The sequence below is a fragment of the Pelodiscus sinensis genome, chromosome 14, assembly GCF_049634645.1.
Source record: "Pelodiscus sinensis isolate JC-2024 chromosome 14, ASM4963464v1, whole genome shotgun sequence".
Classification (NCBI taxonomy): domain Eukaryota; kingdom Metazoa; phylum Chordata; order Testudines; family Trionychidae; genus Pelodiscus; species Pelodiscus sinensis.
Window position 1 is genome coordinate 1,931,126 of NC_134724.1, and position 17,204 is coordinate 1,948,329.

Here is a 17,204-nt window from a genome sequence, read left to right on the forward strand (position 1 = left end):
AGCTGAGGTTATAGGACAGCCTGAGCTATTGTTATGTACATGCTAAGGGGGGCAGCCTCCGCTCAGTGCGAGCCACACCCAACATTCCCATCCCCAGCCAGGTTCCAGTGCAGTGCCCAGGGAAACTGAGGCACACACATGCAGTTACCAGCAGACCAGTACAGGACAGTAGGACTCACATACAGCATAATAGGGCAACCAGAGCAAACACAATCCCCACTACATCACAGCCTCATGTTGATACTGCTTGTCCCTCCAGACTAGCACCAACAACCAACGGGAAATCACAACCAACCTCACATTGTCTTTGTAGTGGTAAAACACGAGCCCTGAGTTCTTGCACCCGACAAGGAAGAGGGAGGGAATGCCTTACAGCTCTGGGGGAGTGGAACGTGGAATGAGGAGTAAGGGTAGTTCGAATTAGGATCTCTAATTTGAACTACCGACTCCATGCCGCATGTAGCCGCGGGCACGGAGCTCGGACTAAGGGGGATTTAAAAATGAAGGCACCCGGGAACATGCAAATGAAGCCCGGGATATTTAAATCCCGGGCTTCATTTGCAACTCTGGTTGCCCTCATTTGCCTATATAGCTCGAATTAACTAGCTAGTGTAGATATACCCTCAGGAAGTCTCGGAGGAATTGCCGTGTCAGCCTGTAACTTTAAAAACAACGAGGAGTCCTGTAGCATCATAGGGTATGTCTACACTACCCCCCTAGTTCGAACTAGGGGGAGTAATGTAGTCATACGGAGTTGCAAATGAAGCCCGGGATTTGAATTTCCCGGGCTTTATTTGCATAAAGCCGGCCGGCGCCATTTTTAAATGCCGGCTAGGTCGGACCCCATGCCGCTTCCTAATCCGAACTAGCTGTACACCTCGTTCCACTAGGGGGGTAGTGTAGACATACCCATAGAGACTAATAGACAGCCTTTTCTCTGCACCCTGCTCATCTGAGGAAGTGGGTTGTGCCCACAAAAGCTCATGATACTATCTCAATATATTTGCTAGTCTCCAAGGTGCTACAAAACTACTCATGTACATCTACACTGAAAGCTTATTTCAGAAAAAGCTATTCTGGAAGATACCTTCAAAATAGAGCGTCCACACTACAGGGAAACCTCAAAATGAGACCAAGGCGCTCTCCCCTAACGTGGACACGCTACTTCGATTTATAGCCCCAGGAAGCACTGGGGAGGAACAACTTAGAATGGCCCTGGGGAGGAGCTATTTCAACATAGCAGCAGTGGAGCGTCCGCACACGCCCTCTTCTGAAAGAGCTTCTTCGGAAGAGGCGTTATTACTTGTGGAATGAGGTTTACCAATGTCGGAAAAAGCTCTCCGTTATTTTGATTTTCTTTCTAAATAATGCAATTGCCGTGTGGAGACTAGTATTGTTTTTCTGGAATAACGGTGCCGTGTAAACACATCCTCATTTCAGAAGGGCAGTGAGGTGAAATCCATCCACCTCCAGTCTCCAATGATCACTGAGTCAGGGGGTGAACGTAAGGCCTCACGCTCTCCAGCAAATGACGGCGGACACGGAGAAGTAATTGTTTTAAGCTGACATGTTTATAGTCTAAAACTCCAACAGGAACGCCAAGTCCTGAGGGCTAGTAACGGGTCACAGTGCATTCTACCTCATCATTCAGCATTCCTCAGCCACTTGCACAGATCTGGCCAGCAAGCCAGGCCCAGGAATGTTCAGTAGCTTGGAAGGAAGTCTGGATGAGGAAAAGCTCAGTTTCTCCGACAGAGACAGAACTATTAAAAGAAAACATGGAGCCCTGGACAGCCAGACAACATCAAAGAGGAGAACCAGATGAAAACAGATTCGTTTGCCTTGGAGAAAGCTCAGCTCTTTGATATGCTTCTTTCTCCCGAATGCACATGCACTGAAATGCCTGCAGGCTGTCAAACTGTTTTGTCTAAAGCGGTCTCTCAAGAAAGGGGGAATTTTACAGAGGCTTACAATAGCTGCTTTCGGCCTCATTGTCATGCTGAGCAAAACCCCCAAGTGCATGATAATGAAAACTAGATTCTTTTTGAGATAAAGGGACGAACAAAAGCTACATCAATGCTGAGCGTATCAAAGGGCTCAAAATCAGAGGTTCTGACAAGCTAACAGAGACATCCGCTGCCTGCGATTCCTTTGACACACTGGAAGGAAACCAAAAGGAGAAATCCCTAGTGCCATCTTCAGGACTCAATCTTGAGCAAATACCAGGGAGGATGGGTGAGGATCATCAAGAATTCTTCTTGCCACGTTACAGGAGGACAATGCCATGCCAGGAGCCGGGCTACACTCAGTCAGTCGGTTTTCCAAAGTTTCTCAGTCAGTTCCCAACGTGTCCCCAACGTTCCTGCCGGGAGATTAGATGTCCACCCTAGCGAAGATATGAGAGTCTGAGACTTGTCTGAGCCCACCAAAGTCCCCTGGCTTCTCACTGCTGCCACAATCCCCACTCCCACCCAGTGGCGTGGAAGGCACCCCACACCTTGCCACGCCGAGCCCTTCCTGAGGGTTCCGATTCAGAACAGCTGATGTTTATCGTGGAGGCTTCCACTTCAAAGAGCCACTTAACGTGTGAAAGGATTTTGAAAGCGACAGACATGTGCTCCCCCGCACCCCCATCACCAGCATTAAGAAACGACAGGGGATGCCTTACATGAAAAAGCGCACCAGGGGGAAACAAGGGGTCACGGGTACTACGCTAATTACTGGCAAAGCAAACTGCGAGCGGCGCCACCAAAGTGCTCAACAAACGAACTTCTCTGCATGTTAGTGGCATGTCGCGTATGTTCCACGCTGGCTGTGAGCAAACTCTGGCAAGCTGCGTCAGGCGTAGGCAGCCGTTAATGATTTTTATATGTCTCCGAGGAACCCATCAGAAACACAAACACACACACACGCACTCAAGCCCCTTCCCAGTCCTAAGCCAACTACTTATGGAAGTCGTCTGATTTAAAAACCCACCTCTGTTTATTCCCCGTCATAAAGCATGTGGCTGATGGAACACCGAGACGCTTAAACATCTGGGACTCATCTCAGCGCTTTTGTTGATCAGCGAGTCGACAGAAGGTGTGATGAGAGCCAGATGTTCCACCATCGCAATACAGCGTAAGTGGAGATGGATTACAATAAGGGGCGAAAAGGAAGAGGAAGGCCTGTGAGAATATGTGGGGACCCTGGAGGGCTTTAAAACTGATTTTAAAAAACCCATTTCCCTGGATTCGGAAAGAATGTTACAGAGGGGAGCGAACATAAAGCGGGCTGTCTGTTGCTGCAAGCACAGGCAACATGGAACCACGACTTCAGGAAGGAATAAAAGCCCTTATTTCCTGAACGGGGTAATGTTTGCCAGTTTCTCCGAGCTAGCTGGAATAGATTACAGTCGTGCTATTTCTAGCCAGCTTTTGATTTGACCAACAGGGGCTTTCTCTCAGTCTTATAAGCATAAAATAAGACGTACAAGGTGCAAACACATCAGGGATCAGATGGACGTGAACTCCGAAACTGGTGGGTTGTTTTTAAATCGATCATATGCCGGCCCATTAGAATCCTGATGAATCATCTTAGCACAGGTCTCTCAACTGCAAACGCAGGAGGATCTTGCCTGCCTGACCTCACACCCAATTAGCAGCTGTCACTTTGAGGATGTTCATCCTACTCCTCCCATCCCCTGAAAGGTGTGCTGAGGATGCAGGCCAGGTCCTGTGAATGGTACTGCCCAGGGCATGGAGGCACTGTGCTCTCTTCCCTCACATCGGCTGCCCTGACCACTGGGCATGCTTGGCGACCTGTGGTGGGGTTTGCCAAAGAGTTTAGCCCTAGCCTAAGGCCTTGTCCACACTCACATATTTTGTCGCCAAAATAGTGAGATCGTTTACACTGCAGTGCAATTTTTGTTTGGAAAAACACCCAGTTTTGGAGACAAAAAACTTCCACCCCAAGACAGACTTTTGTCTTTCCCCACCTTTTATTGCTGACAAAGAGCTAGTGTGGACTCTGCTGTTTGTTTTGTTGATAGAACTGGCTTCTGCCAGTACCCCACCATGCCTGCCCTGATGGCTGGGCTCAGTGTTTTGTGATCTCTGCTGCACTGCAGGCATATGCCCCTCCCCTTTCAAAGCTCCAGGAAGTGTCTGACAGCTGAGTGAGCTTCTCCTTTTGGGAACAAACAAAGAGCAAATCACTGGACTGCTCTTGTTCTGCCCTGCTAGGAACACAGTGGCAGGCAGGCTATTCTTACCGGGGGAGAGCTGGAGAGGCTGCTGTGCTGCTTTGACACTCCTCAGCATGGAGAGCTCCCAGAGCTAGAGGGAATCCCGAGAAGCACCGGGATTGGCTCTGCCTTCCCACCACGCTGCGCTGTGGGATGTGTCCCTACAATGCTTTGCTCTGGCTGTGCACAGGGGAACTAGCCATGTGGCCATAAAATGTCGATGAGGGGAGGCAGAAAAACCAATTCGACTGGTTTTCACTTTTGGTGACTTTTGCATCTCGACAGCATTTTCATCGCCAAACCTTCCTCAGCATAGGCACAGCCTGAATCTGTTCACACTGAAGTTACACGGAATGGTGAGCAATTGTAGGGGATTAGAGGCAGGATACTTAGACACAACCGTATGAGAAAGCTAAAGCCCAGCGTCCCAGGAACCCAACTCTCCGAGATAGTACAGCTTTTGATTTTCTATAGTCCCTTCACTGAGCAAGCACATACACTCACCCAAAGGTACGTTGCCACTTACCCCAGCTGGCTGTCTCAGGAGCAGCTGGCTGTCTCAGGAGCTGGAAGTCTTCCAGTCTTGAGGACAAGGAATTCTTCCAGCAAACCCATTATAATAATGCTTCAGAGGAACTGGAGACTTGACTTTTTCCTATGTGGGTGGCGGTGCTCCTCTCTGATGAAATAAAGGAGTGACTCCATTAGCTAGTAACAATAGTAAGCTCTTATCCTCACTGTGGACCAGCCATGAAAGGGGGACAGAACACATGCTACACAGGCTTTGTCTGCTGGGCAGTACACACCAGCAAGTCCTAGCGAAGCCAACTTTGCTTGTTACTGCGCTGCAAACGCCAGATGAAACTGCCTGTTAGAAGAAAACATTCGCTCAGCGTCAATGGAGGTGGAAAGGATTATCTAAGGCAACCCTCCCGGTGTGAAGCAGACCATCCGGAACAACAATCCTCACCATGGGCCGAGATCTGGAGTCAGGAAACCAGCCCTATTCAGGATAGCAACGAAGCACGTGCTTAACTTGAAGCCTGCAGGCCTGAGTCCTCTTGAAGCGAATGAGACGTAAGCACATGCTTAAAATTAAGCACCTGCTTTGCTAGACTTCCTCCCTTGAGTTAAATGTAAATGGTTGCCACGGATTGGCACTGAGGCCAGGGAATTAGGCAAGATCTCCAATAGGCCTGCTACATAGCCAGGAAAAAAACGAGGTAAGCAAAAACATCCAACAGGCAGTGTATTGATAGGAAAAGCACTCCAGGCAATATCGGGTGGGAAGGTCCGATAGACAAGTCCCCTACATTTCAAAGCGTCCAGATCTATCCTGAACACAATTCTGTAAACTCTGAAAATATACTAATAGCTGAGTCAAAAAAGTATCGATCTTTAAAGGTCAGTCTCCCACAATAAGCGCGTCCCAGCATCATTTCTAATTTTCTCCGTTTGTTATTTTTAGCCACTCGTTTCACCTTGTTTCCTTTGCGTCAGTCTCTCACAGGCAGGGGCTGGGCGAGAGAGGGTTATGACTGGAGGTTTCATTGCGGCCTCTCGCGGGCGGGAATTTACATACCAAGGGGGATGCCGCAGTAGCAGCCTAGAACGACGGCCTGCGGGGACCCGATTGTGCTGCTGCTGCGGGCACCCGCGTAAGGCAGGGCGGGAGGAGGTCTCCCCGCTGTCTGCAGGGCTACGCAAGGGCCTCTCGCAGCCGCCAGCCCTTTGCTCTGGCAGGAGCCTGCTCGGCCTGGAGAGCGAATTGCCAAAAAGGTGGCAGGGTCGCCGCCCTGGCCATGCAGCACGAGGGCCAGTCGACAACCTTATGTGCCACACTCCCCACTCGGCCACCGCCTGAGCCACAAGGCAATGCTGTCCCTGCAGGCCTGCCAACGGGGCGGGCAAAGGGGGCAGTTTGCCCCCGGGCCTGGGGAGTCCAGAGTCCCATGCTGCGCACCCCAGCCGGCTCTGAGGGCCCCGGCGGGGGGGGAGGCATGGGGTCTGGGCAGCTCTGAGGGCTGGCTACCCTAACCCCGCCCCTTCTGGGAGTGCATAGCCAGCCCCCCCCCCCCCACTGCACTCCTTGCCCTGAGGCCCGGCTGAGGGCTGGTGGGGGGGGCGCACTCTGGACAGTGCTGAGGGCTGGCGGGGGGGGGGGGCACTCTGGGCGGTGCTGAGGGCTGGCGGGGGGGCACTCCGGGCGGTGCTGAGGGCTGGCGGGGGGGGCACTCTGGGCAGTGCTGAGGGCTGGCGGGGGGAGGCGCACTCCAGGCGGTGCTGAGGGCTGGTGGGGGGGGCACTCTGGGCAGTGCTGAGGGCTGGCGGGGGGAGGAGCACTCCGGGCGGAGCTGAGGGCTGGTGGGGGGAGGAGCACTCTGGGCGGTGCTGAGGGCTGGTGGGGGGGGCACTCTGGGCGGTGCTGAGGGCTGGCGGGGGGGGCACTCTGGGCAGTGCTGAGGGCTGGCGGGGGGAGGCGCACTCCAGGCGGTGCTGAGGGCTGGTGGGGGGGGCACTCCAGGCGGTGCTGAGGGCTGGCGGGGGGAGGAGCACTCCGGGCGGAGCTGAGGGCTGGTGGGGGGAGGAGCACTCTGGGCGGTGCTGAGGGCTGGTGGGGGGGGCACTCTGGGCGGTGCTGAGGGCTGGCGGGGGGGGCACTCTGGGCAGTGCTGAGGGCTGGCGGGGGGAGGCGCACTCCAGGCGGTGCTGAGGGCTGGTGGGGGGGGCACTCCAGGCGGTGCTGAGGGCTGGCGGGGGGAGGAGCACTCCGGGCGGAGCTGAGGGCTGGTGGGGGGAGGAGCACTCTGGGCGGTGCTGAGGGCTGGCGGGGGGAGGAGCACTCCGGGCGGAGCTGAGGGCTGGCGGGGGGGGGGGCACTCTGGGCAGTGCTGAGGGCTGGCGGGGGGAGGAGCACTCCGGGCGGTGCTGAGGGCTGGTGGGGGGAGGAACACTCTAGGCGAGCTGGGGGCTGGCTGTCCAGCTCTGCCCTTTCCACCCAAGGCCTCCTAGGATCACACAGCCAGCCCCCTCCACACCTTACCCAGGGGCCCAACATGGCTGCTGGCTGCTGGCTGCCATGTGGGAGGGAAATTGCAACCAAGCACAGTTCTCCAGCCAGTTCTGCCCAGGCCTTCAGCCCACGAATGCTGAGGCTAAACCAAACCCCTCACTGGAAGTAGACACTGCCGCAAATGCAGGGCCCTCTCGTAAAAGCGGGAGACGTTTGTTCAGGGACAGTCCCCTGTCCCAAAGGCTTCCGCCCTACTCAACCGAAGAGCGGTAAACGGAAAAGCCCAGCCGTCCATTCCAAGCATCCCGGCCCCCTTCTCCTGGCGCGGCATGGCCACTCAACGCACCATAATTGACCAATTGCGTTCTAACGAGGGGAGGCACCGGAGGACTGATTGGGTCTGTGCTTCCATCCGGGAGTAACCAACTTGTTCCTAAAAAAACCCAACAACCAAAAAGCCCGGCTGCCCAGTGATGTTTACCGCTGGGCTCTGCGGGGGCAGCACGTTTTCCAAACCAAGTAGGAAAAGCAGGAAGCCGTGTTCCTCCCGGGGATGCCTATCGTCAGTGTCTCCTCGCCATAGGTGGGAAGGGCCTACTCGGATAAGGCAGGGGGCACCTCCTGGAAGCTGCTTAGCTTCGTCAGGCCTGCCTGCGGTCTACATTGAATCAGAGAACCCCTTGGGCTGGAGAAGACCTCAGGAGTCAGAGTCCAGCCCCTGCCCAAGGCAGGACCAACCCGACTCAACCATCCCAGCCAGGACTGTGTCAAGCCGGGACTTGAACACCTCTAGGGATGGAGATTCCACCCCGTCCCCAGGGATCCCATCCCAGTACCTCCCCACCCAGCTAGGGAAACAGTGTTTCCTAACGAGTGCAGAGAGGTAATCAGTGCAGTATCTAAGGCCTTGTGGTCAGCAGAGCAGACTGGCCCCCAGGACTCCGAGCATTCATTCCCGTTCCGGCTCTCACGTCCTGTCTAACCTCAGACCAGTCCCTGCATTTCCACGCCTCACTTCCCTTCCGCAGAGTGGGGAGAACAGCCCTGCCTCCCGGGGGTGCCGGGGGATCAATTCGTTATCGATTGCCAGCCCCTGCAAGCTGTGCAGGTACCCAGCGCTGGATCCTAATTTAGATTCAGTGACCAGACAACTTCACACAGGTGATCATTCCAACCTGTGCATCCCGCATCCGCAGATCCTAGCAGTGGTCCTACCCATCTTCCCCTCACCTCCCACTTCTCAGGGGCCGGGTGCCCTGCCTAGCAACGCAATCCAGAGAAGACAAATGATTCTGAAACAGGTCCTCCAAACCCAACGCTGAAAGGCAAAGCGGGACCTTGCAATGTGAACTAGCGCTCAGGAGTCGGCTAGTAAATTAAACCCCAAACAGCACTCCAGAGAGCGTCATAAAATGCTGTTTCATTTCTGCCCATGCTTACAGAGCTCAGGTGGGATTGCCACAGAGGACGGCGAAGAAGAAAAACAGAGCATCAGTTTGGTTTTCCCTCTTTAATAACAGAGTTCATTGGAATTAAATTGTCTGCTGCATTTCATGCAGCTGCAGCTATGCCTGATTCAGGGCTGTTTTGCAACGGTTTTAGTTTTCTATCGTTAAACGGACTTTGTGTCAACAAAACATTCCTGTACTGGTAAACTATCTGTTACGTTAATTGTACAAAATATATTACATAAGAACGGCCAGACAGGGTCAGACCAAAGGTCCATCTAGCCCAGTGACCTGTCTGCCCACAGTGGCCAATGCCAGGTGCCCCAGGGAGAGTGAACAGAACAGGGATCATCCAGTGATCCCTCCCCTGTTGCCCATTCCCAGCTTCTGGCAAACTGAGGCTAGGGACACCTTCCCTACCCATCCTAGACAATAGCCATGGATGGACCTAACCTCTATGAATTTATCCAGTTCTTTTTTGAACCCTGTTAAAGTCCTGGTCTTCACAACATCCTCTGGCAAGGAGTTCCACAGGTTGACTGTGTGTTGAGTGAAGAAATACTGCCTTGTGTTTGTTTTAAACTTACTAGAATACCGTAGTGATTACTCTTGGGCAACATGCAATGACTAGTGCCCCAATCCCACAAAAGCACATGCAAAACTTTGCACAGGGGTGTAATCCCTCATACTTCAATGAGATTACTCACGAGGGTAACTTTCCACTCACGAGGGTAACTTTCCACAAGTGCCTTTGCACCACAGGGTCCTATTCACTACTCTAATCACTTATGATTATGTCGAACAACAATCTTTTTTTTTTTTTTTTTAAACCAGCATGAAATCCAGGCCTAGTTAAATTCAGGCAAGTCAGCGACGACTTTCCTACTGTTCATTATTCTTGAATATAGCCTGATTGAAAATGATTGCTAAGTAACCACAGGCCCTGGAGGTATTCCAAACAAGTATGTGAATGGATGACTGGAATGACAAGAAATTAAAAAGAGATTAAGAAAGATAGCTGTACTGGAGACATTGTATTAGCTGATTTTCTACTCCAGGACACAGTCTACATTTCATAGGGCACTAACTGTATAAAGCTTTTGGCTCTAATAAATTCTGTGTATCCACATAAGCTTAAAAATAAACAGATCACCTCAAGTCTTCCTAACACATTCCACGTTCATGATCCAAACATTTCCATGAATGTCATCAGCACCACATTTTCTCATCATTGCTCCGGGTGCGTCTAGACAGCAGGGGGGGGGTTTTCCTCGGAAAAATGGCTGTTTTTCCGAAAAAAAACCTTCACTTACATCCACACCACTATTGCATTCTTTCGAAAGAAAATCAAAAGAACACGGCGGTTTTTTCAACATTGGTAAACCTAATTCTATGAGGAAGAACGCCTTTTCCGAAAGAGCTCTTTCGCAAAAAGGCGTGTGCGGACAGGGAAGAAGCCTCCAGGAAAAAGCACAGGTGCCCTCGTGGCCATCCTATCCATAGTAATCACAGCTTAAATGCAAGACAGTGTCTATTCAGTGAAGACGCTCTCTTTCGAAAAAGCAGGTCACTTTTTCGATGCGCTTTTGCTGTGTAGACACTCTCTTTCGGAAGAAGTTTTTTCAGAAGATCTCTTCTGGAAAAGCTTCTTCCAAAAGAAGCCTGAAGTCTAGATGTACCCTGAAGACAGGTAGTCCAGAAATACGGCTGGGAACCTAAGTGAGGAAAGAGGTTTTTGGCTACAGAAACTCTCCGTTGCAATCGTGGCCTAAAATACACACCCTTGATTTCAGATTACGTTTGAAAAGGGCAACAATTAAAGGAGAAAAGACAGGACATTTAAAACGGATAGCAGGAAAAATACTTTTGCCCCTACCCACAAAATATAGGTAGCTTGGAAAACTCACCAACTGAGGCCAAGACTTTAGCAAGATGAAGAAAAGGACTGGACCCTTGCATGGACAACCAGAACATTCAGCGTTAAAAGGGACTAGAAAGCTTGAAGGCAGAATCTCTATTTAGTGGGGTGAAGCAAGAAACTTTCCCTCAGGGAAGTTTATCCCACTGCTGCGGTTTGCATCTTTCCCCGCAGCAGCTGGCCCATGGGGGAAGATGGGACCCTGGAGGAGATGGCCCACAGATCGGCACAAATAGGGCTATTGACATATCACTAAGCGCGGCCTGATCGGGGTGACGTAGCCCAGAGAGCTCACATAGGCTGTTCCTTCCCTGGTTTAGGGGACGTCGGCGCTGCAGCAGGAACGCGAGTTCTCCCGGCTCAAGGGAGTGGCGGCGCGAGGACAACACGCAAGCTGCGGGATCCACCCAGGCGTGGCACTCAAATGTGTGGCGTGAGATCCCTTTTCACAGTGGGGGCGCTGAAAGCCAGCTCCCCGAAGTATAAAGCAGTGATCCCGCACCCTTTACCGTATGCTCCCTGGGGGAGCCTCCTGCCCCTCTCTGCCCCTCCACCCCCAAGACCTGGGGCCAGATGTAGGGTCATGGCTCTGGCACAGGGGAACATGGAGCTGGGGCCACAACTGGGGGTGAGAGCGGGGCCACGTGTGGGGGGCTCTGGAGAGGAGCCCCAGGTGCAGAGGAGCCAGAAGCCAGGACCCTGGGCATGGGGCTGGCAGCTGAGCACGGGAGGGCCAACAACCGATACCCTGGGCAGGAGGCCAGCAGCTGGGACCCTGCAGCGCCCCCTACTGCCCTACTTCCCATGCCAATGTGTGGCACTAGGACTGCTGGGGGCTGCAGTGAAATGAGCCATTCTTGGAATTCTTTCCCATGGAATTGTGGGAGAACGTGCCAGTTGTTTCTGGGATACAGTGTCGGGTATCATGCACGGAAGATACCATTTTTCAGAGTGTTCTACTCTGCATCCACCTTCGTGACTTCACAGGCAGTGTGCATGCACGTGAGATCACAACAGGGCATCCGGGATTCTCGGGTTGCACCAGTGGCTACCTTATTTACTGGTGATATTGCTCGGCAACGCATGTACATGTCTGATTTCCCTTCCCCTGCGCTGGGCAGATGGGTGCAGGTGCAAAGACAAGGAGCCCGGTGCGGATACAAAATTTGTGTTCGCATCTGCAAAAAGGAGTCGCCGATAGCCACGTCCACAGATGCGGATACCCATAGATATAAAGCAGATATCTGTGGATTTGCAGGGATCCGCCTATATTCTGTTTGCATGCGCCCCGTCTTGGGGGTGAAATATACCATACGGGAGAGCTCTTACATGCATCAAGTGTTAAAAAACAAATGCCTATGTATTTAATTGTTTTCCCCTCTTAAAATATGCAGCTACTTTTCATGCACTACGTTCCTATTCATCTCTTACCTTCTCAAGTGCCAGATATAATCTGATTATATGATACTCAGGATGTAGGGAATTGCTGGACAGGAAATGGTCAATTAACTCAATAAACCTGATGTCCCTTTCACGTCTCTCAACCTGACCTCTCCGATTTGTCACTGTGTCCCGGCATGACAACCGTTTAGCTCTCTCCTACGCTCATTTATCCCACTTGCCACCACTAGAGATGGAATTCTACAACACTCCAAAGTGTAATTAGGCTCCGACGCATCAACAAGCTACTCCAAGTTTTGTTTTACTTCTTAATTATTCAGGGGGGTATTGCTCTGGTTGTAACCCCAATTAATTTGGTTTTCATGACCCATATCAGTTTGATGGAGCCACACGTATCATTAGCGCTGTTCTGATCATGTTCGCTATTAAGGAACACTGCCAAAAAGAAAAGCGATACTAGATCATCTCATTTCCATCAGGATGACTTGCTTTTTCCACAGCAGCAGGGCCCGGAGAGAGAGTGAGATAAATTAAATGCAAAATCACCTGTCTTGATGGAACTTTAGGGTTGAGGTTTTAAATGCACAGGAGTCAGGAAATGTAAATGCTGGGTTCCTACAGCAGCCTCACTTGACCTCAGCATGAGCGAGTAGTTAGTTCATTTAGGCTGTAACATATGTGCAATGTGGCACATTTACAGTTGTCATGGGAACGGGAAACTGATTTCCCTGATTTCTGTGCATTTTCAATTCCAACCATACATTGGACGCACCCGATTTTTTTACACTTATGCACAAGGATCTGCAGAATGCCTGAGCATCTCCTTATGGGGCGGTGAGCAGAAGCCGAGCCCTCAATCAGATATCCTGAAGCCAGGGGAGGGGCCCTGAAAACAATGGGATTCCTTTCTAGTTTAACCTTCCTTGCTGGATTCAGGCAGGCCTGTGGTTTCGGGAATGGTGCCTTTAAGACAGGGGCAGGGAACCTTTTGTGGGGCGGGGCTGCTGACCCACAGACAATTCAGACGGGCTGCACACAAGTGAAAAGCAAACAAACCCTCTTTCTGTTGTGGCCCCCAACGGAGGGGAAAGACACTCCCTACATTCCCAGAACCTAGGGGTGCCCAGCCTAGTAGATTTTTGTGTGCTCCAGCCCTGTGGAGGGGCAGCAGGAGGCAGGAGTGCCAATGCTGGGGGGAAGACCTGAGCCTCGGGGGCCGGATCCAGGCAAGCCGGGGGCCGCATCCGGCCCTCGGGACCAATGTTTCCCATCCCTGCTTACAGGGCTGAACATGCCAGACAGAGACTCTGGGCAGGGTGCTTTGAAGCTCACTGAACACCATGTTCCCTCTAATTTTTCCATTTGTGTGCAGAATATATTTTGTTCTGTGCACCAAGGCATGGGTGGACGTGCACCACCAGCAGAAATACATGCTGCTGGCTGTGGACGCTCTGCTAATCAGCTGGACAGCACTGGACTCTCTCCTGGGCAGCCACCCAAGCACTCAGCTTACAGGGAACCCTAAGCACAACATCCAGACACCTCCTAACCATGCCCAGCATGGGAGAACCAGATTCCCATACAGAAATGGGGGTGCAGACCAAAAGGTCTCGTGCCTCCATATTAACATCACAAAGCTCTCCCTGGGCTGCTCACCTATGGAGATTACAGCAGCCAGACAATGGCTTCCCATGAACTATGACAAGAACAGAGGGCAGCAGCAATAGCAGAAGGGACTTAAAAAAGCAGTATGGCGCATGGAATTGATGGACCTGTCCTCCATGAATTTATCTAGCTCTTTTTTGAACCCGGTTACGGTCCTGGTCTTCACGACATCCTTTGGTCAGGAGTTCCACAAGTTGACTGTGCGCTGTATGAAGAAAAACGTCCTCTTGTTTGTTTTAGACCCGCTACCTATTCATTTCATTTGGTGTACCCTCACTCTTACCTTATGGGAACAAGTCCAGAACTTTTTCCTTATTCACTTTCTCCACACCAGCCATGAGGTTTCTAAGATCTTGGAAAGAAAGGCTGTTTGCAACACACAGGGTATGTCTACACTAGCCCCCTAGTTCAATCTAGGGAGGCTAATGAGGGCAAATGAAATTGCAAATGAAGCGTGGGATTTAAATATCCCGCGCTTCATTAGCATGTTCCCGGCCGGTCGCCATTTTAGAAATTGACTAGCCTGAAGTTACTGCCAACGTCTACATGCGGCAGTGAAACAAGATTCCGAATTAAAGCCCTAATTCGAATTAGCTGGTAAACCTCATTCCAGGAGGAATACCAGCTAATTCGAGTTAGGGCTTTAATTCGGAATCCCGTTTCACTGCCGCGTGTAGACGCAGGCAGTTACTTCAGGCTAGTCAATTTCTAAAATGGCGACCGGCCGGGAACATGCTAATGAAGCGCGGGATATTTAAATCCCATGCTTCATTTGCAATTTCGGTCACCCTCATTAGCCTCCCTAGATCAAACCAGGGGGCTAGTGTAGACATAGCCAGAGACAGAAAGCAGAGACTTTACCCCTGTGTCTACTTACATGTCTGCCATGGCACATAGTATCGCCATGACTGTGTATATGCATAAGGTCTCTGAAAACCTTTCTGGGTGCCCCCAAACCCTCTCGATTTTCTGGAGGATTGTCCATGGCAAAATAATTTCCATACCCTAGTGGCTAGGTGAAAAGCAGGCCTGCAACTGCCTTCCGGCTAGTCTGCCCCCATTGAGGTAGTAGTCCCACCGAAATCAGTGAGTCTGCTTGAGAAATAAGGCACCTCTCAATGTACGTCAGGGTGTCTCAAGCCAGCTCCTAATGACTCAAGCTCCCAGTGTTACAGAGCAGCAGATCCTGCCTTATTTTTAACACTTCAGGCGCGAGAGGTTAGAACAGATTTTAAACTGAATTGTTGGAGCCTTTTTTTATTTTTAAAATGACGCTAGCGGCTGGGGGTTGGGGATTTCTAGAAGGGGCTGATTATCACAAAGATGCCAGCGAGCTCGTCTGTTGGAAATACGGCTTGTTCCAAGCCTGTTGTGGTGTGTTGACTGTTTCACTCGCGGTCTCTGTTTCCTTGGGTTTGATCTCCATTCGGATTGATTAAAGACACTGACTGCTCAGTTTTGATTAAATCCTAAATCATAACTTGCTTACGAAAGGCCTCTGAAAGCTGTCATTTATGAAGTTCAGTCAACTCCTTGTAAGAACAGGAGTGTGAGATGGAAAAAACTAATAAAATCCCTCTCCAAACAAACAGCAGTTGACAGCAAACAGATGGTTAGCGGCGCTCACTTGTAAACTGGAAAAATTAAGATTTGGCAGGTTCTGTTAAAAAATAGTTACAAAACATCTTAAAGTTTTCCCTTTCATGTATTGGTGTTGCTCTGGGCACCAGTTCAATATTTTCATAGGCTACTGCACGGAAAAGGTTCCGAATGCAGGAAAGCAGCTGGCATAAAAGGGCTAAGAAATACTCATTGCGATTTATAGGAAGCAAGACTGCCAGCATCCCAAAGATGCAATATTTAAAAACTCGGCTTCTCGAGCCACCAATAAATCATTATAACATAGCGGCGCAGCTCCAGTCACATCTCCAAAGGTGTGAGAAAAGTGGGGGGAGGAAAAGATAGATTTTTTCCACAGTTGCTGACATCCAGAAGTAATGTTAAGCTAATATTGTGGTATAAGCAGAACGCACACGAAATTAAAACCTGCTTTAAAATAGGATTTGCCTTCTACTGACAAGGCAGGGAATTCAGTCAAGGCTCTGGGAGAAATGCTCCCTGTTACTGGGAAAGTTTTCTCTGTTTCTCCTGTTTTCTCTGTAAGTGGGTGACAGGGAAAGGATCCCGTGAGGTTTCCCTGTTGTGATCCCTCCTTCTGGGGCATCTGGTATTGGCCACTGTTGGCAGACAGGATACTGGGCTGGATGGACCTTTGGTCTCACCCAGAATGGCCATTCTTATGCTCTTACGAGATGCAGAAGGGAGTATCTGCGGAACTCCTTGCCAGAGGAGGTTGTGAAGACCAGGACTTTAACAGGGTTCAAAAAAGAACTAGATAGATGCATGGAGTTTAGGTCCATGAATGGCTATTAGCCAGGCTGGGTAGGAATGGTGTCCCTAGCCTCTGTTTGTCAGAAGCTGGAAATAGGGGACAGGGGAGGGATTACTTGATGATTTCCTGTTCTGTTCCCTCCCTCTGGGGCACCTGCCATTGGCCACTATCAGCAGACAGGATGCTGGGCTAGAAGGACCTTTGGTATGACCCAGTATGGCCGTTCTTATGTTCTTCTGAGATGCAGAAGGGAGAACCTGTGGAACTCCTCACCAGAGGATATGAAGTCCAGGACTTTAATATGATTAAAAAATGAGCTAGATAGATTCATAGAGGGTAGGTCCATCCATGGCTATTATCTAGGATGAGTAGGAATGGTGTCCCTAGCCTCAGTTTGCCAGAAGCCGGGAATGGGTGACGGGAGGAATCACGTGATGATTCCCTGTTGTGTTCACTCCCTCTGGGGCACCTGTCATTGGCCACTGTGGGCAGACAGGTCACTGGGCTGGATGGACCTTCAGTCTGACCGTTCCTATGAGAAAAGACATGTAATGAAAGCCCCAAAGCCGTGCAACAAGGAGAGCAGATCTACGGCACCCCTTACCCCTCCTGCTTCCTCCCTAACATTCAGCAGCCCTTCTGTAGGAATGATATACGGCTGGGGCTAGGGGGGATTTTGGAGGGCAGCGAAACAGTGTTAGCACTGAAGATACGCTCATGCCTGAGGAAAAAGAGCCAGGAAGGGATCGCAGTAAAAAGGCAGCAAAATCTTCCTTCGCAGATGCTTCAAGATCCATCAACATCCCGAGAGAGAGAGAGAGAGAGAGAGAGAGTGTGTGTGTGTGGGGCAGCGGGTGCTTCTCTCTCCACCAGCCCCTCAAACATGGCTATAGAGCCAAAGGAATGATCCTTCAGCAGCTCCACACAGGTGACGTTCTAGTAGCCTGAACCCCGGGCCAAGCTACGTCATGTACCAGGAAAACCTGGCAAGACACACACGTTCAGCTTCACCTCACATACCAACCACGCTCCTTCCAAGCAGCCGACGGCCCGCCAGGGCCCGCCAATCCCACGAGGTCACAGTGGAGGCAGCTGAAATGGTCAACACAGTCAGGCCTACAAAAACGCCACGCTGGCTGTGT

At 51.1% G+C, this 17,204-nt stretch overlaps 1 long non-coding RNA gene across 2 annotated transcripts in view; it reads right to left on the minus strand.

Annotated features, from left to right (window-relative positions):
* The window catches only part of LOC112547297 (uncharacterized), a 386,761-nt gene that overhangs the window by 203,975 nt on the left and 165,582 nt on the right, over nt 1-17,204 (minus strand). The window contains exons 3-4 of one of the 2 annotated variants that reach the window (XR_012895673.1): nt 5,032-5,093; nt 4,752-4,904 (exon numbers count right to left, since the gene is read on the minus strand). This is a non-coding gene — a long non-coding RNA (uncharacterized LOC112547297). The remainder of the gene's footprint in view (nt 1-4,751; nt 4,905-5,031; nt 5,094-17,204) is intronic. The other variant, XR_012895672.1, reaches the window with a different exon arrangement.